General features: G+C 46.7%; 1 non-coding gene and 2 pseudogenes across 1 annotated transcript; all 3 read right to left on the bottom strand.

Annotated features, from left to right (window-relative positions):
* Positions 1–2,631: 2,631 nt before the first annotated feature.
* Positions 2,632–2,809, bottom strand: LOC119930157 (annotated as a pseudogene).
* A 58-nt stretch (positions 2,810–2,867) lies between these two features.
* Positions 2,868–3,049, bottom strand: LOC119930179. The gene has a single exon (XR_005451667.1). It is a non-coding gene; the product is annotated as a U2 spliceosomal RNA (small nuclear RNA).
* A 14-nt stretch (positions 3,050–3,063) lies between these two features.
* Positions 3,064–3,190, bottom strand: LOC119930168 (annotated as a pseudogene).
* Positions 3,191–9,254: the final 6,064 nt, after the last annotated feature.

The raw sequence follows: 9,254 nt of genomic DNA, 5'->3' as shown, positions 1-9,254 counted from the left end.
CTGGGGTAGGTACAGGGTTGGACCCAATCCATGTCCCACATGGGGCTCACATTCTTAATCCTCATTTTACAGATGAGGTACCTGAGGCCCAGAGAAGTGAAGTGACTTGCCCAAGGTCACACAGCATGGCTCAATGGAAAGAGCCCAGGCTTTGGAGTCAGAGGTCATGGGTTCAAATCCCAGCTCCACCAACTGTCAGCTGTGTGACTTTGGGCAAGTCACTTCTCTGGGCCTCACTTACCTCATCTGTAAAACGGGGATGAAGACTTTGAGCACCCCCGTGGGACAACCTTGTATCCTCCGCAGCACTTAGACCAGTGCTTGGCACATAGTAAGCGCTCAATAAGTGTCATTATTATTATTATTATTATTATTATTATTATTATTATTAAGTGGCAGAGCTGGGATTAGAACCCAGGTCCTTCCGACGACTGGGCCCGTGCTCTATCCTCTAGGCTGTGCTGCTTCTCTGCCACATTGTACTCTCCCAAGTGCCTCCTACAGTGCTCTGCACACAGCCAGCGCTCAGTAAATACAACCGATTGATTGATGGGACACTTCAGCTGGAAGAAATGATTAACCGAAATGATTGTCGCAAACTCCCAAGTGTTTCACAGTTGCAGGTTTTGAATAAACTTGGCTAGCTTGAAATGCCCCAGGAGTTTGGGTTCCACCCATATTTTACCTTCCCCAGAAGCTTTTCCTGGAATTCGTTATCTTTTTTTCGGTTGTCCCCGATAGAGGGAAAACTGGAACCAAACAGAAGGGATATGGTCTGGTGGTTAGAGCACGGGCCAGGGATTCAGAAGGACCTGGGTTCGAATCCCGGCTCTTCCACATGTCGGCTGGTTTTGGGGTGGTGCGGGGATGTGACTGTGAGCCCACTGTTGGGTAGGGACTGTCTCTATATGTTGCCAATTTGTACTTCCCAAGCGCTTAGTACAGTGCTCTGCACATAGTAAGCGCTCAATAAATACGATTGATGATGATGATGGGGGGAGTGGGCAGGTTGCTCCCTTCATTCTCCATCCCCCCCATCTTACCTCCTTCCCTTCCCCACAGCACCTATATATATGTATATATGTTTGTACATATTTATTACTCTATTTATTTATTTATTTTACTTGTACATATCTATTCTATTTATTTTATTTTGTTAGTATGTTTGGTTTTGTTCTCTGTCTCCCCCTTTCAGACTGTGAGCCCACTGTTGGGTAGGGACCGTCTCTATATGTTGCCAACTTGTACTTCCCAAGCGCTTAGTACAGTGCTCTGCACATAGTAAGCGCTCAATAAATACGATTGATTGATTGATTCATCATGGGAAGCAGCGTGGCTCAGTGGAAAGAGCACAGGCTTTGGAGTCTGAGGTCAGGGGTTCAAAGCCCGGCTCCTCCACTTGGCAGCTGTGTGACTTTGGGCAAGTCACTTCACTTCTCTGGGCCTCAGTTCCCTCATCTGTAAAATGGGGATTAAGACTGGGAGCCCCTCGTGGGCACTGTTTTAAGCACTGGAGTAGATCCAAGATAATCAGGTTGGACATAGTCGCTGTTCCCACGTAGTGCTCACACTTCAAGCGCTTAGTACAGTGCTCTACACACAGTAAGCACTCAATAAATACGATCAAATGAACGAATGAATTTGTTAAAGTGCTTACTGTGGGCCAAACACACACAGTAAGTACTAAACAAATACCATTATTATTATTATTATTATTCGGTAATCATATGTTGCCAACTTGTACTTCCCAAGCGCTTAGTACAGTGCTCTGCACACAGTAAGCACTCAATAAATATGATTGAATGAATGAATGAATAACAATTGTCGTATTTGTTAGGTGCTTACTATGTGCTGGGCACTGTTCTAAGCACTGGAGTAGATCCAAGATAATCAGGTTGGACATAGTCCCTGTTCCCGCATAGTGCTCACACTTCAAGTGCTTAGTACAGTGCTCTACACACAGTAAGCGCTCAATAAATACGATCAAATGAACGAATGAATTTGTTAAAGTGCTTACTGTGGGCCAAACACACACAATAAGTACTAAACAAATACCATTATTATTATTATTTGGTAATCATAATAATTGTCATATTTGTTAGGTGCTTACTATATGCTGGGCACTGTTCTAAGCACTGGAGTAGATCCAAGATAATCAGGTTGGACATAGTCCCTGTTCCCATGTAGTGCTCACACTTCAAGCGCTTAGTACAGTGCTCTACACACAGTAAGCGCTCAATAAATATGATTGAATGAATGAATGAAAGAATAGGAAAAGTATTAAAGACGGAGGGCACACTGACCACCTTAAACCACCTGTGCCCCTGCCATTCATCATACGAGAAGCAGCGTGGCTCAGTGGAAAGAGCCCGGGCTTTCAAGTCAGAGTTCATGGGTTCAAATCCCGGCTCCGCCAATTGTCAGCTGTGTGACTTTGGGCAAGTCACTTCTCTGGGCCTCAGTTCCCTCATCTGGAAAATGGGGATTCATTCATTCATTCAATCGTATTTATTGAGCACTTACTCTGTGCAGAGCACTGTACTATGCGCTTGGGAAGGACAAGTTGGCAACATATAGAGATGGTCCCTACCCAACAGCGGGCTCACAGTCTAGAAGGGGGAGAACCAACAGGGGAAAGGCACCTAGCCTGGAAGTACTGCAATACCAGGCCGATGCGTGGCGGGGATGGAGCAAGCTCCCAACCCACCTCCTTTTTCCAAAAAGCTACTTAACACAGCGTCTTCACGTCGAAAACGTATCAGATATTAAACTGACCTTCTAGACTGTGAGCCCGTTGTTGGGTAGGGACCGTCTCTATATGTTGCCAACTTGTACTTCCCAAGCACTTAGCACAGTGCTCTGCACACAGTAAGTGCTCAATAAATACGAGGAAGTACTGCAACACCAGGCCGATGCGTGGCGGGGACGCAGCAGGCTCCCAACCCACCTCCTTTCTCCAAAAAGCTACTTAACACAGCGTCTTCACATCGAAAACATATCAGATATTAAACTGACCTTCTAGACTGTGAGCCTGCTGTTGGGTAGGGACCGTCTCTATATGTTGCCAACTTGTACTTCCCAAGCGCGTAGCACAGTGCTCTGCACACAGTAAGCGCTCAATAAGTACAATTGAATGAATGAATAAGAACAGATACTACACCTGATCTTAGCCAAAAGGCCGAGAAGCGATAAGGATGAGTGAGAAGCATTAAGACTGTGAGCCCCCCGTGGGACAACCTGATCACCTTGTCACCTCCCCAGCACTTAGAACAGTGCTTTGTACATAGTAAGCGCTTAATAAATGTCATTATTATTATTATTATTATTATTATTATTATCATAGACACTACTGAGCCATGTGGAAGCTGGAACAGGAGACCTGAAGTAATCAGGGATCATCATCATCATCATCATCAATCATATTTATTGAGCGCTTACTGTGTGCAGAGCACTGTACTAAGTGCTTGGGAAGTACAAGTTGGCAACATATAGAGACAGTCCCTACCCAACAGTGGGTTCACAGTCTAAAAGGGGGAGACAGAGAACAAAACCAAACATACTAACAAAATAAAATAAATAGAATAAATAGGTACAAGTAAAATAAATAGAGTAATAAATATGTAGAAACATATATACATATATACAGGTGCTGTGGAGAAGGGAAGGAGGTAAGATGGGGGGATGGAGAGGGGGACGAGGGGGAGAGGAAGGAAGGGGCTCAGTCTGGGAAGGCCTCCTGGAGGAGGTGAGCTCTCAGCAGGGCCTTGAAGGGAGGAAGAGAGTGAGCTTGGCGGATGGGCAGAGGGAGGCCATTCCAGGCCCGGGGGATGACGTGGGCCGTTATATTGTTAGACTGCAGTAACGTTAATAATAATGGTATCCGTCAAGCAAGTCAAGGGATCGACTCAGAGACTGTGTCCCCCTGAGCGGGGACTTCTCCCTCCAAACTCTGCCTTGTCTTCAGCCTCCCCCTCCTCTTTCCCACCTCCAACCTCTATTATTTCAGTTAGAAGGTGGAGGGTTGAAGAGGGAGGCTGGTCTGGGCACCCTCATTCATCTTTACTTGGAGGACACCGAGGGCAAAGCCCTTTGGCAGAGGGGGAGGAGGCGGACGGGAGGAGATAAGCCCGGAGGAGGGGAGGTTATACAAACATAGGACTTCGGGTGTCACTGGGTGAGAAGCCCCCTTTACACAAATAACGCAAAGGTCACGATGGGCTGTGTATCCACGGACGGGCCTCCGGCCAGCGAGACAGCCAACCACGGCTTTGTGCTCCAGAAAAGAGGAAGTTCTCCTCCTCCTCCTCCAGGCTGGTCGGCCAGCCGGTCAGTCAACCGCATTTATTGAGCGCTTACTGTGTGCAGAACACTGTACTAAGCACTTGGGACAGTACAATAGAACAGACACATTCCCTGCCCACCGTGACCTTACAGTCTAGAGGGGAGGCAGACATTAATATAAATAAATAAATGACAGATATGCACATAAACGGCGTGGGGCTGGGAGTGAGGATGAATAAAGGGAGCAAGTCAGGGCGACACAGAAGGGGGTTGAAGAAAAGGAAGAGCAGGGAAGGCTTCTTGGGGGAGAGGAGATGGTCAGCAGAGGGGACAATGTGGACAGACCAGCGGGCCTATGGCTCCCTACAGATCCAATCTCCAATAATAATAATAATTGGGTAGTTGTTAAGGGCTTACTATGTGTCAAGTGCTGTACTAAGAGCTGGAGTGGATACAAGCAAATCAGGTTGGACACAGTCCCTGTCCAACGTGGGGCTCACAGTCTCAATCCCCATTTTACTGATGAGGTCACTGAGGCCCAGAGAAGTAAAGTGACTTCCCCAGGTCACACAGCAGACAAGTGGTGGAGCCGGGATTAGGACCCGTGACCTTTTGATTCCCAGGCCCGTGCTCTATTAGGCCATGCTGGGGTGACCTACCCAAAGTCACCTTGACGCTCTCTGTGCCCTCCAACCTGCCCACTACCCTCACCCCCACACCACCCCAAAACCGGTCTCTCATCCTAAGTGTCAGTTGTGGCTGCAGCCAAAGCGCGGCTCAGTGGAAAGACTGCGGGCTTGGGAGTCAGAGGTCATGGGTTCGAATCCCCGCTCAGCCACCTGTCAGCTGTATGACCTTGGGCAAGCCACTTCACTTCTCTGTGCCTCAGTTACCTCATCTGGAAAATGGGGATTAAGACTGTGAGCCCCACGTGGGACAACCTGATCACCTTGTATCCTCCCCAGCATTTAGACCAGTGCTTTGCATATAGTAAGCGCTTAACATACTAACATTATTATTATTATTATCATCTAAGAGTTGCGTGGGCTCATGCTAGCAGTCCTGGGGACAAGAGGCTCCCGCTCACGGGACAAAGAGCATGGCCTAGTAGAGAGAGCCCGGGGCTGGGAGTCAGAAGGACCTGGGTTCTAATTCTGCCTCCATCACATGTCTGCTCTGTGACCCTGGACAAGTCACTTAACGTTTTTGTGCCTCAGTTACCTCATCTGTAAAACGGGGATGAAGACTGTGTGCCCCAAGTGGGACAGGGATTGTGTCCAACCTGATTAGCTTGAATCTATATCCAGCGCTTAGATAAATAGTAAGCACGTAACAAATACCTACCAGAAGTAGGAAGAGGGAGAGAGAAAATGTCTGTCTTTGATAGGGTTCGCAGCAGGAAGCTGGGAAGGGAAACGAGGACAGAGATCAGACCATTCATTCATTCAATCGTATTTATTGAGCGCTTACTGTGTGCAGAGCACTGTACTAAGCGCTTGGGAAGTACAAGCTGGCAACAAATAGAGACGGTCCCTACCCAACAGTGGGCTCACAGATATTGCTGGGCCTTCCTTGACTGTAAGCCCTTTGTGGGCAGTGAATATGTCTATTATATTGTTGCATTGTACTCTCCCATGAGCTTAGTACAGCGCTCTGCACATAGTAACGGCTCAATAAATGTGACTGCGCTTAGAACAGTGCTTTGCACATAGTAAGCGCTTAACAAATGCAATCATTTATTTTTTATTTACCCAGGCTGGCTCTACACCAAGCCCCCTCTCGTTCTACCTTTCGTCAGGACCAATTTCGCCAGGACTCGGAAAGGTGTGTGGGAAGCTGTCATTCAGAGGAAAAAAACTTGACCGTCGTTCGGGCTCTGCCCTGGCCCGGGATCTCTTCCTCCTGCCCCTGAGAAGCGGAGAGGGGAAGATCCACTGGGAAAACCTGGAGTATTCCGAGAACAGGGGTCACCTCTCCCTAATCCTAGCTCGCTGTGCAGGGCTGTGACATCACTGGCAGCCAATCAGGACCCTGAAGCAATACCTAGAGTTGCCATGGAAATGCCATAGGGTGCCAGAGGAGCAGCAGTCGAAAGATTTCACCGTGGGAGGGGAGGTTGGGCTGAGGAATGGGTTGGGAAGTGAGTGAAAACGGCGGGTTCTTCTCGAATAAGAAAAGCCTCTTGAAGACACCCGCTTTTTTTTTCCCCTCATGTTGTGGGAGACTGGGAATCAATGTGGGATTTGCGAAAGACGAGGGCCTCTGGTTAGTGGGTAGGGAGTGCCCGGGAGCTGGGAAGCTTGGAATCATCACCCTAGTACCAGTGTATCACCTCTAGGTATGAGAGAGAGAGAGAGAGTGTGTATCATCATCATCAATCGTATTTATTGAGCGCTTACTGTGTGCAGAGCACTGTACTAAGCGCTTGGGAAGTACAAGTTGGCAACATATAGAGACAGTCCCTACCCAACAGTGGGCTCACAGTCTAAAAGGGGGAGACAGAGAACAAAACCAAACATACTAGCAAAATAAAATAAATAGAATAGATATGTACAAGTAAAATAAATAGAGTACTAAATATGTACAAACATATATACATATATACAGGTGAGTGCATGTGTTTGTGAGAAAGATCCATGGCAATGTAAAACTCCTTTTCCTAATCAAAGCTTAAGCCTTCGACGTCCGCCTCAGATTCTGCATTCTTCCTTGGAGGGAATTGGATGGAGTTTTGGAGGTGCCGGTAAACATCCCAGCACTCAGAACAGTGCTATGTACATAGTAAGCGCTTAATAAATACCATCATTATTATTCCAGGCTGGGATCCTCCAAGCTTATACTCTCCCACGCGCTTAGTACAGCACTCCACGCCCTGTAAGTGCTCAATAAATACCATTGATTATAACCCTCTCCAGCAAGAAGAGCCCCCTAACTCACTGGGCACATCACCTTGGCCCCCAGCATGGGGTTTTCGCTTTGCATGAGTCGGGGCTGCCACGGATCGGCACAACTCACGATTCCGCAACGGGTCGCAACCAAAGTTTGGGCTGATAATGACGTCTCTGGAAAGCCTCCAGAGACGATCAATACGAGCCCATGCTCTATCCACTACACCCTGCTATTCGTTGTCAATATTTTTCCAAACCAATAACTATTTCTATAGCACTTTACCTTTTCAAAGTGTTTTATGGGTTTTTTTTTTAAATTAGTTTGGAGAGCATATTGATATCCTTATCCCATTTTACAGGTAAGACAACAGAGGGGGAACCCTTGCTGTCAGGGCTAGGATAAGATTGCCTTGCTTCCAGTTTGCGTTGATCTCCCTCATTTGGCTTTGGGATAGACAGTGGAAAAAGCCCCTCTTGACGCTGATGGATCTTGGAGCTTATGGAAGGGAAGAGTCCCTGAGGAGCGTTCTAGATGCTGCAGTTGTGCTTTCTGGTGGTAATTAATTCTCACACACATCTCTATTTTTGACTCCCTTGCTATAGGCCCAACGCAAATAGCTCAGCTTTATTATTATTCTATTGATTTTATTAATGATGTGTAGATACCTAGAATTCTATTTATTTATCTCAGCGTGGCTCAGGGGAAAGAGCCCGGGCTTGGGAGTCAGAGGTCATGGGTTCATTCATTCATTCAATCGTATTTATTGAGCGCTTACTATGTGCAGAGCACTGTACTAAGCGCTTGGGAAGTACAAGTTGGCAACATATAGAGACGGTCCCGACCCAAAAGCGGGTTTATGGGTTCTAATCCCGACTCTGCCACTTGTCTGCTGTGTGACTTTGGGCAAGTCACTTAACTTCTCTGGGCCTCAGTTACCTCATCTGAGCCCAGGTGGGACAATCTCATTCCCTCATATCCCTTCTAGACCGTGAGCCCGCTGTTGGGTAGGGACTGTCTCTATATTTTGCCAACTTGTGCTTCACAAGCGCTTAGTACAGTGCTCTGCACACAGTAAGCGCTCAATAAATACGATTGATTGATTGATTGATTGACTGTCTCTATATTTTGCCAACTTGTACTTCCCAAGCGCTTAGTACAGTGCTCTGCACACAGTAAGCGCTCAATAAGTACGATTGAATGAATGAATGACTATCCCCCCCAGCGCTTAGAACAGTGCTTGGCACATAGTAAGCGCTTAACAAATGCCATCATTATTATTATTATATATTTTGATGCTGTTGATGCCTGTCTACTTGTTTTGTTGTCTGTCTCCCCCTTTAAGACTGTGAGCCCGTTGTTGGGTAGGGACCGTCTATATCTGTTGCCAAATTGTACTTTCCAAGTGCTTAGTACAGTGCTCTGCACACAGTAAGTACTCAATAAATACGATTGAATGAATGAATGAATGAATATCCCCCCCCCCCCCCCGTGCTTAGAACAGTGCTTGGCACATAGTAAGCACTTAACAAATGCCATCATTATTATTATTATCTATTTTGATGCTATTCATTCATTCATTCAACCGTATTTACTGAGCGCTTACTGTCTGCAGAGCACTGTACTAAGCGCTTGGGAAGTCCAAGTTGACAACATCTAGAGACGGTCCCTACCCAACAGTGGGCTCACAGTCTAGAAGGGGGAGACAGAGAACAAAACAAAACATATTAACAAAATAAAATAGAATAAACATGTACAAATAAAATAGAGTAATAAATCCGTACAAACATATATACATATATACAGGTGCTGTGGGGAGGGGAAGGAGGTACGGCGGGGGGATGGGGAGGAGGGGGAGAGGAAGGAGGCTATTGATGCCTGTCTACTTGTTTTGTTGTCAGTCTCCCCCTCCTAGACTGTGAGCCCGTTGTTGGGTAGGGATCCTCTCTATCTGTTGCCGAATTGTACTTTCCAAGCGCTTAGTACAGTGCTCTGCACACAGTAAGCGCTCAATAAATACAATTGAATGAATATCCCCCCCAGCGCTTAGAACAGTGCTTGGCACATAGTAAACGCTTAACAAATGC

This window comes from Tachyglossus aculeatus, chromosome 6 (assembly GCF_015852505.1).
Source record: "Tachyglossus aculeatus isolate mTacAcu1 chromosome 6, mTacAcu1.pri, whole genome shotgun sequence".
In the NCBI taxonomy this organism is placed as follows: Eukaryota; Metazoa; Chordata; class Mammalia; order Monotremata; family Tachyglossidae; genus Tachyglossus; species Tachyglossus aculeatus.
Note: the sequence above shows the minus strand (reverse complement) of the source record. Positions and strands in the feature narration are given on the sequence as shown.